The 10,878-nt window shown below is 44.0% G+C and overlaps 1 protein-coding gene across 8 annotated transcripts in view; it reads right to left on the reverse strand.

The window, feature by feature from the left end:
* The window catches only part of LOC147631239 (serine/threonine protein phosphatase 2A 55 kDa regulatory subunit B beta isoform-like), a 58,592-nt gene that overhangs the window by 45,714 nt on the left and 2,000 nt on the right, over positions 1–10,878 (reverse strand). The window lies entirely within an intron of this gene.

Raw genomic sequence — 10,878 nt, forward strand, 5'->3', positions numbered from 1 at the left:
CAAGGGTTTTTTTAAAAACTCACCTGGCCATTAAGAAGAAGCATAGTATTGTATCTTGTTTTGCTCGTATACGAAGTTGTTCTTGGTACACATAGGAGTTTCTACTCCAAGAATTTTGTGACACACACACGAGTTAGTCATGGACTTGTACCATGCAAGACATAGACCTAATACCCTATAGATATTGGAATGACCATTGTTTTCGTTTTTGGGCGTTGATAGGCAAGACTTATCTACATATGTAGGATTGAGGAATAGTTGACCACACATTGACACTGTGGCTACACAGATATTTGATAGAGGGCATCTAGATTAAATTTACCTGTTGGGATTCATTGTCAGATTGCATGACAAGATGGTTATACGACAATACCCAATATGTACGTTTTCAGCCTTACAGTCCTTAAGGTTTTGATGGTCCTCTACATAGCAAGAGTGTGTACAGATATTCACGCTATTCCAAGTATACCCGCCTATTGTTATACCAAGACTATTGAATCATGGTTATTCAAGAATTTGCGTGATGCGCATAAGTTTTTGGAAGCAAGTTTTGGTTTCCAAGATTTTCTAGGTTTAGACAGATGCTTTGACTGGGACGCTGGTCAAGGTTGTTCTTCTTTGTGTACACAGATGTTGTCTAATCCCTGGACCGAGTTATGATCACTAGTCTCGTTTGGAGTTCTTCCTTTCGAGAACTTGTTTCAGTTTGTGGCACATGGTCAGCCATTGGCATTTATTGTTTCTGATAGATCGCGACAGATCCACAAACTGGTGTTTTGTAGTAATCGTAGCACGGGTATGGGGTGTATCATGGTGGTATGGGACGCCATGATCCATCCCATGTTACGGGGCTACACCATATTGTCAAGACTTTATTTAGACTCTGCGCCTACAAACACAAGGCTATCTCAATATTTTTGAGGGATAGATGCTTTACTTTTGATACAGACAGTTATGATAGATGCTAGCTTGAAGCATAACCAGGTCTGTTGGAACAGTTGTTCCTTTCATGTCCAAGGTACTCATAGACTTTCTAAGGTCTGTTTGGGAAGTTAGACTTCCGAGGTGACAAAGGACAGATTGATGATCTTTTCTAGAAGGAAGAGAATGTAACCATTTGGCCCTCCTGGCTCTATTTCACGTGATGAAACCCATGCCCGAACACCTGACAAGTGGAAGAAGACATGGAGACAGGATAGAGTCCATAAGGTTTGATTAAGAAAAAGCACCATTCTTGGTCAAAAAGCAAGAAAAAAGAAAAAAAGCAAACAAGGTTGACTCTGAGCCAAGGGCACCATTAGAAAGAGGAGACTGAGCCGGACCAAAAAGCTAAAAGCTGCTTTTTCAAAAAGTAGCTTCAAGGCCAAAAAGCAAGGCCTTGAAGCTAGAAAAGCAAAACAAGAACTTTTGACTAAAGTTAGAGTAATATTTTACTATTAAAAAGACCAAAAGTAAAGTAAAAGACAAAAGCAAAGCAAAAGCATCACTTTTTGGCAAAAAGCAAGGCTTCCCCAAGTAGCGTGAGCCTCTCTTGAGCATCAAGTTAAAGAAGAACCTCTTCATCATGTTGCCATCTTCATTGAAGCGTGGAGATCATCTTCTCCATCATCATCTACTTAATCATGAACCAAATCATGAAATTTTTCATTGCTTCCCGCTGATTCAGAGCGCCTCTAGCAATTGTTATGCCACGTCATCACTTGCCTGCACGACTATACGGATCCATACACATAGTTGCCAGGTGTTTCATGAAACGTGTTTCAAAAACGTTTCTTTCATTTCCCATAAGTTTCAAAAACGTTTCATACAAGAAGGGGGATACAAGCCCCAAAATTTATATACAAGTTTATAATATGTTTAAAATACGTTGCCTTCCCTGCGAAACAATATTAAACATGCATCATTTACACATTAAAACATGTTTACAAGCTAAAACTAAAGAATCTAGGTGATCCAGTTACAGTGGACACCCAACTAAGTCACTGACTAATTGGCATAAATAAACTGACAACATCAAGAATCAAGATCTGGATTCCATCATCAATAATGGCACTCAAAGTGATCAAAAAAAGTTTGAATCCTGAGTTGATACAAAATAAGTAAACTGAAGTCTAAAATACACAAAGTAAAGCATGCTGATAGATGAAATCATGCATGACAAACAATACACTAGAGGAGCTTGATAGCCCCAACGACTAGAGTCCTCAATCTGGAGTCTGGGCACTCAATCCTCAACATCCTCGATGTCCTCATCAGTAGTCTCCTCAGTAGACTCAACGTCACTCTCAGAAGAGGACGATGCTACCTCAGCTGCTGCACTAGTTCTAGCACCTCCTAATAATGCTGTTGTAGATGCTCATGCACCATCAACTCCTCATACAACATGGCATATATGTCACGCTCCCCATGAGAAATCTCTGGGACATCTTTCATCTTCTCAATGTTGATTTTATCGACATTGACCTGGCCGCTCCAACTGAGCAACAGACAACATGTTCCTCTTCTTTGTATGGAAGAGGGCTCATGTGCTCCAGTTCCTCTCAACAGGACCCGAATTGCAATCCTGCAAGAGGACTCAAATGGCAAGGCGTTTTTGCCATTAAAATACAGAAACTTTGTAAGTACTAAGTATAATCATCATTGATCAATGTATTATGTAAATAACAGGCTTGTCTTTTAGAGTTGTACTCACCAAGTGAGCGCTAATGATCCCATACTTCTCCCACCATGAGATTAGCTGAAGATATGTCTCTTGCATGCATGTAGTCTGTCTACCAAATGCGTGGCTGGCATTCCGATACACTAGTCGCTCATCCTCCAAGCGTCTCATGAGCTCCATGTCTCCTCCTGTCCATTCCTGAATGTAAGCTTGCCATCCATCTTCCAACTCTTCATTAATATACTATGCCTCACTACGCCAGAGAAGGTGCAATATGTGGGCAACCGCATGGATTGGTCTATGGAACTAATCCCACCGGTCATTCCAAACCCATCGAATGTCCTCAACCCTGAAAAATTAGCCATGAATGATCAAAGCTCTTAGCTAAAGCCTACAATACAAGTTACAACAAGAAGGCAACTAGTTTGAAGTTCAGTACCTCTCATCTGTCGAGAGTGCATCGGTTAAGAGCCTCTCTAATCCGGTCCATGAACTCGTACAAGAGTCCAAGAGTGTTGCCCTCCATGTCAGTGATGCAAAGAACACTATAGATTGGTTGAAGAGCACTCAATAAAGCCTCTGCCTCCTTACACCAACCTTCTTGCATCACTCTGCATGCAAAAGCAACTGCCTTTGGGTGCTCATGGTCCTCCCAACTCATCCACTCTCGACAGACCACTGTGCGCATGAGTCCCTTTCGGACTCTCACTACCCTCTCAACCACAATGAACATATATGCAAACCTGGTTTGTGAGGGCTTCAGAAGCTCAAGGTCACTATTGGCACAAAACATTGCCAAGACCTTCCGCCTCTTGGTAACAAACTTCACCAAGCTCCGCGCAGTGTCAAAGATGTCAACAATCCACCTAATCTTGGCAAGATCTTCAATGAGCAAGTCTAGGCTATGAGATGCACATGGAATCCATCCAATCTGCGGGAACTCGTCCTCTAGCATCCGTCCCATAGAGACACAGTTGCTACCATTGTCAGTGACCACCTACACCATGTTTTGTGGACCTATCTCGATGATAGCCTCACGGAGGTGTGACCATATAAACTCTCCTGTCACCACTGTCCCAGGCATAGATGGATCAATGGCACGCAAAAACATAGTACCCTTGCAAGAGGACACCAAAACATTGTACACATTCCTCTTGCGTATATCTAGCCACCCATCACATGACAATGTGCAACCATACTTGCTCCAAGTGGCTTTTAATGGCTCCATCTCCACCTCCACTGCTTGTTGATCTCTTCTGAGCTCTTTAGTGCCCAAGGTCTCATAGGAGAGTCTCTCCCACTCACATCCGATGCCGCCGATTGCCCTCATGGCCTTTTTCCATCCTATTGGATGCTCGGGCTCGTCTTATCATCATTCATTGCATGACTCCATCCATACAGACACAGTTTGTCTCTTCCTAGAGTAATGCTCATCAAATGTGGACAGAGATCCAGAGGAGGTATGGGAGAGTTTCGACAGTGAAGATTGCCAAGTTGGAGTCAGATCTGGAGAAGCTTACCATCACTGAGTCAGATAACTTGATCAAGAAGATTGGAGAGTTCTCCCGTATCAAGCTGCAACTTGAGGAGTACGGGAGCACCATCAACAATCCCATCCATAAACTTCTTGTCAAGTTGCCTGCTTCCTTTGATTCTTTCAGGGATAATATGTATTTCCGTGATCCTCTCTCCCCTTTTGAGGAAGTCGTGAGTTATCTCCATGACAAGTGCATGCTTCACAGAAAGGCAAGTCGGAGTCCGCTTTTGTTGCCTCTGACAAGGGCAAAGGCAAAGGCGGAAAAGGGAACTTCAACAAAAACAACAACAACAAAAACAAAGGTAAACAGGATTCTAAGGAATCCAAGGACAAAAGCAATGCATGTGATTACTATGGCAGGTCAGGTCACATACTGAGGCTCGTTGCTTTGCTCGTCGTGATGATTCTCGTGCAGCCAAAGCCAAGTATAAAGCCTAGGATGCTTCTAAAGCATCTAACAAGGACAAAACCAAAGATAAAGGCAAAGTTTCAAAGGAGGGATCTGCCAAAGTTGCATACATGGCAATCATAGATTCATCCACTTCTTCACAGGATTCATTCCTCGTGATCACAAATATGACTTGTCTTGAAGAGGTTAGTGACACTCCTGAAGCGGTGGAATGGGTTGGTGATAGTGGTGCTTCTGCCCACATGACCAATCAAGCCCATATCTTGGAGGCTTACCAGACTCTCTCTTCTTCAGTTCGTATCGGCGACAACTCTTCGCTTCTTGGCACCAGTGTAGGTAATGTTTCCTTGGGTTTTTCTGCCACCCTACATGATGTTCTACATGTACCACAGATTTCCAAAAATCTATTTTCAATACACAAAGCTTCTCAGAAGGAACTTGGTGTGTACTTTGATGATGAGGTCATCGAAGTAATTAACAAGAAGACTCTCTCGGTTGTTGCCAATGGAGTCCATGATGGGGGTCTCTACAAGATCACCAATTTTTCTTCTTGGCTTTGGTTTCTCAGGCAGATACTTCTCTGTGGCATTCTCGCTTCGGTTATGTACCCATTGCTACCTTACAAAAGCTCCATTCTAAGCAGGGTTGTCAGCGGACTACCTCAGCTCAGGTCTCTCACACACATCTGCTCATCCTACATGATGGACAAGCATTAGCGAGATGCATTTCCAGAGGAGGCCACTCATCGAGCAACAAAAAGACTGGAGCTTATACATGCAGACCTTGCAAGACCTATGGAGGTTGAGACTCTTGGCGGGGCTTGATATTTTCTTCTTCTTGTGGATGATTTCACTCGCAAAGTCTGGTATGTTTTCTGGCTCACAAGTTAGATGCTTTTGCCAATTTCAGGACTTGGATCTCGATGGTGGAAAATCAGTCTGGGGGTAGAGTTTCATTCCTCCGGACTGATAATGGTGGCGAGTTTGTACCATTTGATGACTTCCTTGCTTCGAAGGGCATTCACCGACAGACTACAGTTCCTTACACTCCTCAATAGAATGGAATTGTGGAACGAAAGGGGACAACTGCTCCACCCTTTATAGTCACCCGTTCCTATCGCATCAGCTTCTAAAACTCCCAGTCCCTCTACGAGTCCTACTTTACATCCGGGATTACCCTCACCAGTGCTTACCTCATCACCACTTCCAGCAGCATCGGATGAGTCCTCTACTACAGCTGGATCTTCTTCTTCACGCTTTGAGAGGAAGGCTTGCCTACCTCGATGGGTTCAGCAACTCTTTAGAGATTCTGGTCTCACTGATGCATAGCTCCATAACCAAATCTCTACAACCACCCCTGGACCTCACCGTTCATCTCGGGCTTCCACATCTCAGCACACAGTGAATTATGCTCTCATGAGTTCCACCCCTGGACCTCACCGTTCATCTCGGGCTTCCACATCTCAGCACACAGTGAATTATGCTCTCATGAGTTCTCTCCAGGAGATTGATGAGCTTGAGAGTCTAGAGGAGGCTCTTTCATAGCTGCAGTGGCAGCAAGCCATGGAAGCAGAGATGGCCTCTATTGAGAGGAATAACACTTGGTCTTTAGTACCACAGCCTTTACATCATCGTGTTATTGGTGTGAAATGGATTTTCAAAGTCAAGTTTCATGCAGATGGTACTTTGGACAAGTACAAAGCCCGCCCTGTTGCACGAGGATATGCTCAAAAGGTAGGTGAAGCCTTTGATGAGACATTTTCTCCTACAACCAGGTATACCACCGTCAAGATTGTTTTGGCTCTGGCTGCACACTTCAGATGGCCCATGTTCCAGATGGATGTCAAATCCGCTTTTCTGAATGGAGATTTAGAGGAGGAAGTTTATGTTGAGCAGCCTCCTGGTTTTGTGATTCAGGGACAGGACACCCATGTGTATCTTCTGCAAAAGGCTCTTTATGGTCTCAAACAGGCACCCCATGCCTGGTATCAGAAGATTGATGCCTTCTTGTTATTTCTTGGCTTTGAGAGGGCATATGCTAATAGCAATCTCCATGTGCTTCTTTCTGATGGAGATATTTGTGTCATTGTTTTGTATGTTGATGACCTCATTCTTTCTCGCTCAGATACAAGGTTGGTCACATACAGGGTTGGTCACTCAGGTACAGTCCAAGCTTTCATAGACATTTGAGATGACTAATCTTAGCCTTCTACATTATTTTCTTAGGCTGGAGGTTTGGTAGAAAGATGACTCTTATCTTCATTTCTCAGCAGAAGTATGTGAAGAAGCTGCTCTCACTTTATGGGTTGTCAGATTGTACCTCTCTCTCATCCCATGGATTCCAATGCCAAGTTATCCAAGGAGGATGATACACCCTTGGTGGATTCCACAGAGTACCAGCAGATTGTTGGCTCAGTGCTTTACCTTGCCAACACCCGTCCAGACATCTCCTATGCTATGAGTGTCCTCAGCCAGTTCTCATCAGTTGCTCGAAGGTCTCATTGGCAGGCAGCTTTGAGAGTTCCTTCATTATCTTCGAGGTAATTCAGATTATGGCATCACCTACTCCAGTGGTGCTGATTTGGTTGGCTTCACAGATTCTGATTGGGCAAGCTGCATTGATACTCGAAGGTCTACATCTAGATATTGCTTCATGCTTGGTACTGGATTGGTTTCTTGGAAGTCTCAAAAGCAGAGGATTGTTTATGCTTCTTCCACGGAGGCTGAGCATAAATCCTACCTTCTCTCCTCCACTAAGGCACTTTGGATTCATCAGATTTTGGAGCATTTGTGCTGTGCCGACACTTCACCGGTTACTATCTTCTCGGATTCTCAAAGTGCTATTGCTCTAGCACAGAATCCTGTGATACGGGGACGATCCAAGCATATTGAAGTGCATTATCATTTTGTACGCGACTGGATTGAGTTGGGCCTTCTTCGACTGGCCTACTGTTCTACCAAGGACAATGTGGCTGATCTCTTCACCTAACCACTTCCGCGAGCTACTATGGAGGTGTTACTTCAACATGCTGGTATTGGACCGCTCTTCTGGCGCTGAAGAGGAGGTGTTGGATTATATCATCTCCAGAGGGTCTACATCACCTTTTTTCATGCTTGTATTGGCCATTTATGAGGCCCTGCATTGGCATATCTTAGCAAAGATTACTCAACATTTTTCTACCATTTTTTGGTATTTTAAGGCATTTTTGTAGCATTTTATGCTACTATCTTGTTGTCGGCCTGCTACAACTAGCCGACCAACATCCTGGGGAAATATATAAGGGATGACTCCCTTTCCCCCAGTTTATCTCATTCTTTTGCATTCAATTGAGGTCATTAGCAGCTGCTTCTGCTTCTTACCATTGTACAGTACCTACGGGCTTCCCTCGTGCTCAATTTTCAGCAATAAACATCAGTGTCCAACATTTACAAGTCTTGTACCTGAGCCTACATCTGTGTTTTCTATTTGTTTCACTTTCTTTCACATCCCCGAATCCTGCTTGGCTCTGTGCATCTTCCTCTAAACCCAACCATGTTCTCTTTGATGCATCACCTATGTCCTCAATAGCCCCAATATATTCAGGCACAAGCCCACAACCGCGCCCTGCTAGTTGCTGTCTTTTCCATTCTTGTAGCTCGGCTTTGATGTTTGCAGGCACAAGTTTGCATGCACCGATGCCTTCCCCGATTAAACCTATGAAATGGGCCTTAACACAGATTATAGACCCTCTTGAGCAAAACCCGCAAAAATTGCATTTCCACTTTTGTGTGCCTGAACCACCATATTTACATACAAGACTGACATGGACCCACATGGCATCCTTAGTGCGAGGCATCTTGACAAAGACAAGGCTGGATTGGCACTCTGGCATGAAAACCCCCAAATTTCAAAATTTGCGTTTTTTTGCAAAATCAAAGAAAAAAGGCACAAATCGGCAAACCCTGTAACTATTTGGGCCTCCATGCTCTTTTCTCACAATAAAACTCACGCCCGGACACATGGACAAGATGATGAACACATGGAAACAAGGTTCCTAAAGTTGGAATTGGAAAAAGCACTTGTCTGGGTCAAAAAGCAAAAGTCAAACTTTGTTGACCAAAAAGCTGAGGACACCGTCAGAAAGAGCTCATTGAACTGAGTCAAAAAGCTATAAGCCGCTTTTTCAAAAAGAAGCTCCAGGGCCAAAAAGCAAGGCCCTAAAGTTAAAATCAAGAACTTTGTCTATTATTGAAATAAAAGCAAAAGCCAAGTGGTAAAAACAAAAGCAAAGCATGGTAAAAGCAGGCCTCCCCTCAAGTATTTAAAGAACCAACCACCCTCTTAGTGGAGCATTGAAGAAATCTTGGAGACTCATAGAAGAGGCACGTGGAGAACTCCTTGGGAAAAGCAAGAACATCATCAACCCTCTTGTGTGCTACTTCTACAGCCTTTTACAGCACCAACCACCGCTTCTCCACCCCCTGTGAAGAAGCGCCGCCACCGCCACCGCCCAGAGTCAATTTGCCAGTGTCACCGCCGCCCCACAGCCAAATTTCTTGCCACCTGCCGCCGGCATCTCTGCCGCTCCAGAACCGAAGTTTTTGACTCCTGTTTGCTGGATTTTCTATCACCTGTTTGGTTTCCCGTTTACTCCTTCACCACCAACTATTGGCTAACTCTTCCATTCAACCGCCTTCTTTGGGGGGGGGGGGGGGGGGGGTGCTTCCGTTTGAAGAACCGCCACCTCCTCCTTTATTAGTGAAAGGATTGGATTGGGAAGAAAGAGCTTTTTGTGGATACTTAAGAACATCACTTGGATTCTTTGGATTTTGGTACTAGCCCGGTGTAAGTTTCTTGTGGGTCATCCTCGAGGTAAGCTCGGCATCAGATAGATATCTTGTGCCTCGTCATCGACAACGGTCCAATCTCGTCATCGACACCTTTGTTTGACATTGTATTCATTTGTTGTATTGGTCCTGGCTTGGGAAAGCCTATGGATTGTTCCTTAAATAAATTCCTGAAAAGGGAGCAGGGCCTGTACCCCGCTCAGCATGGTGTACTGTGTGAATCCCCTATTCCCATCTCTCTCTCCCCCTTCTCTCTCTCTCTCTATCTTTCTCTCTCGTACACGTGGTTGCATTTGTTACTGCACGCTCCGTTGGGCTTACAGAACCAACCTGAGAGATGGTGGACACAAAACCTAGGAAGTGCAGGCAGAGCTGGTAGGGGCTGATTTGTGCAAGGCAAGAGCTCCCTTTAAACTGTTTCACAGGCACATGTAGGCATTTTTTCGAAAAATGAGCTACGGATAAGAAAAACGCTGATTTTGTATATCTTCCCAGGTGACATGAAAGAAACGTGTTTCAAACGTACACTCATTTCATAAAGATGCAATAAAACACGTTTCATTGCAACTATGTCCGTACAGCCATACGGAACTGTACGGACAGGAAATTTCAAAACTGCTCCAAAAACACTAAAAACTACTTTTTGGAGGTTTTTATTGCCCGAAAACCATTATAACAAGTTTTATATCAGTTTTCTTGCCAATAAGAGCTTTTCACTCATGGGATGAGCGAGTGATTTTTGGACTTGGACTTGGATTAGGATCTGGATTTAGACTTGGACTTGGACTTGGATTCATTGGATTTTGATCTGGATATTGGATCCGGTACTAGCCCGATGAGAGTTTCTTGTGGATTATCCTCGTGGTGTGCTCGACATCAAAGATCTTGTGCCTTGACATCGACATCGACTTGGATATCCTTCATCAGCATATCTATTTGTTTTGTATTCATTGATTGTATTGATCCTGGCCAACATGCCCATGGATTGTTCCTAAATAAATTCTTGAAAGGAGGCGGGGCCTATTCCCTACTAAGTGTGGTGTGTTGTGCAAGATCCCTATCCCCTTCTCTCTCTCCCCTCTCTATATCTTTATCTCTTGGACACATGGTTGAGTCTGTCACGGCACACCTTGATGGGCTTACATGTTGGCTCACAAGTCGGCCAGGTCTCTTGCATGTGGAGAGCCTATAAAAAGGCTAAGCCAAGATCATTAGGGACATTCAGTCCTTTATGGTAGGATAGGATTCTTTGAGTCAAGCTCACCTTTTTACGGGCACCCTATGGCTTGCCAAGAATTGTACCTTTTTGTACTTCAGCTCTCTCTCTCTCTCTCTCTCTCTCTCTCTCTCTCTCTCTCTCTCTCTCTCTCTCTCTCTCTCTCTCTCTCTCTTCTGCATGCGTTTTCCATCAAGCATGTTCTAGGAAAGGTGTTTAGAGCTGAAAGAA

Source organism: Cibotium barometz, chromosome 15 (genome assembly GCF_041138505.1).
Source record: "Cibotium barometz isolate CiBa-2024 chromosome 15, ASM4113850v1, whole genome shotgun sequence".
Taxonomy (NCBI): domain Eukaryota; kingdom Viridiplantae; phylum Streptophyta; class Polypodiopsida; order Cyatheales; family Cibotiaceae; genus Cibotium; species Cibotium barometz.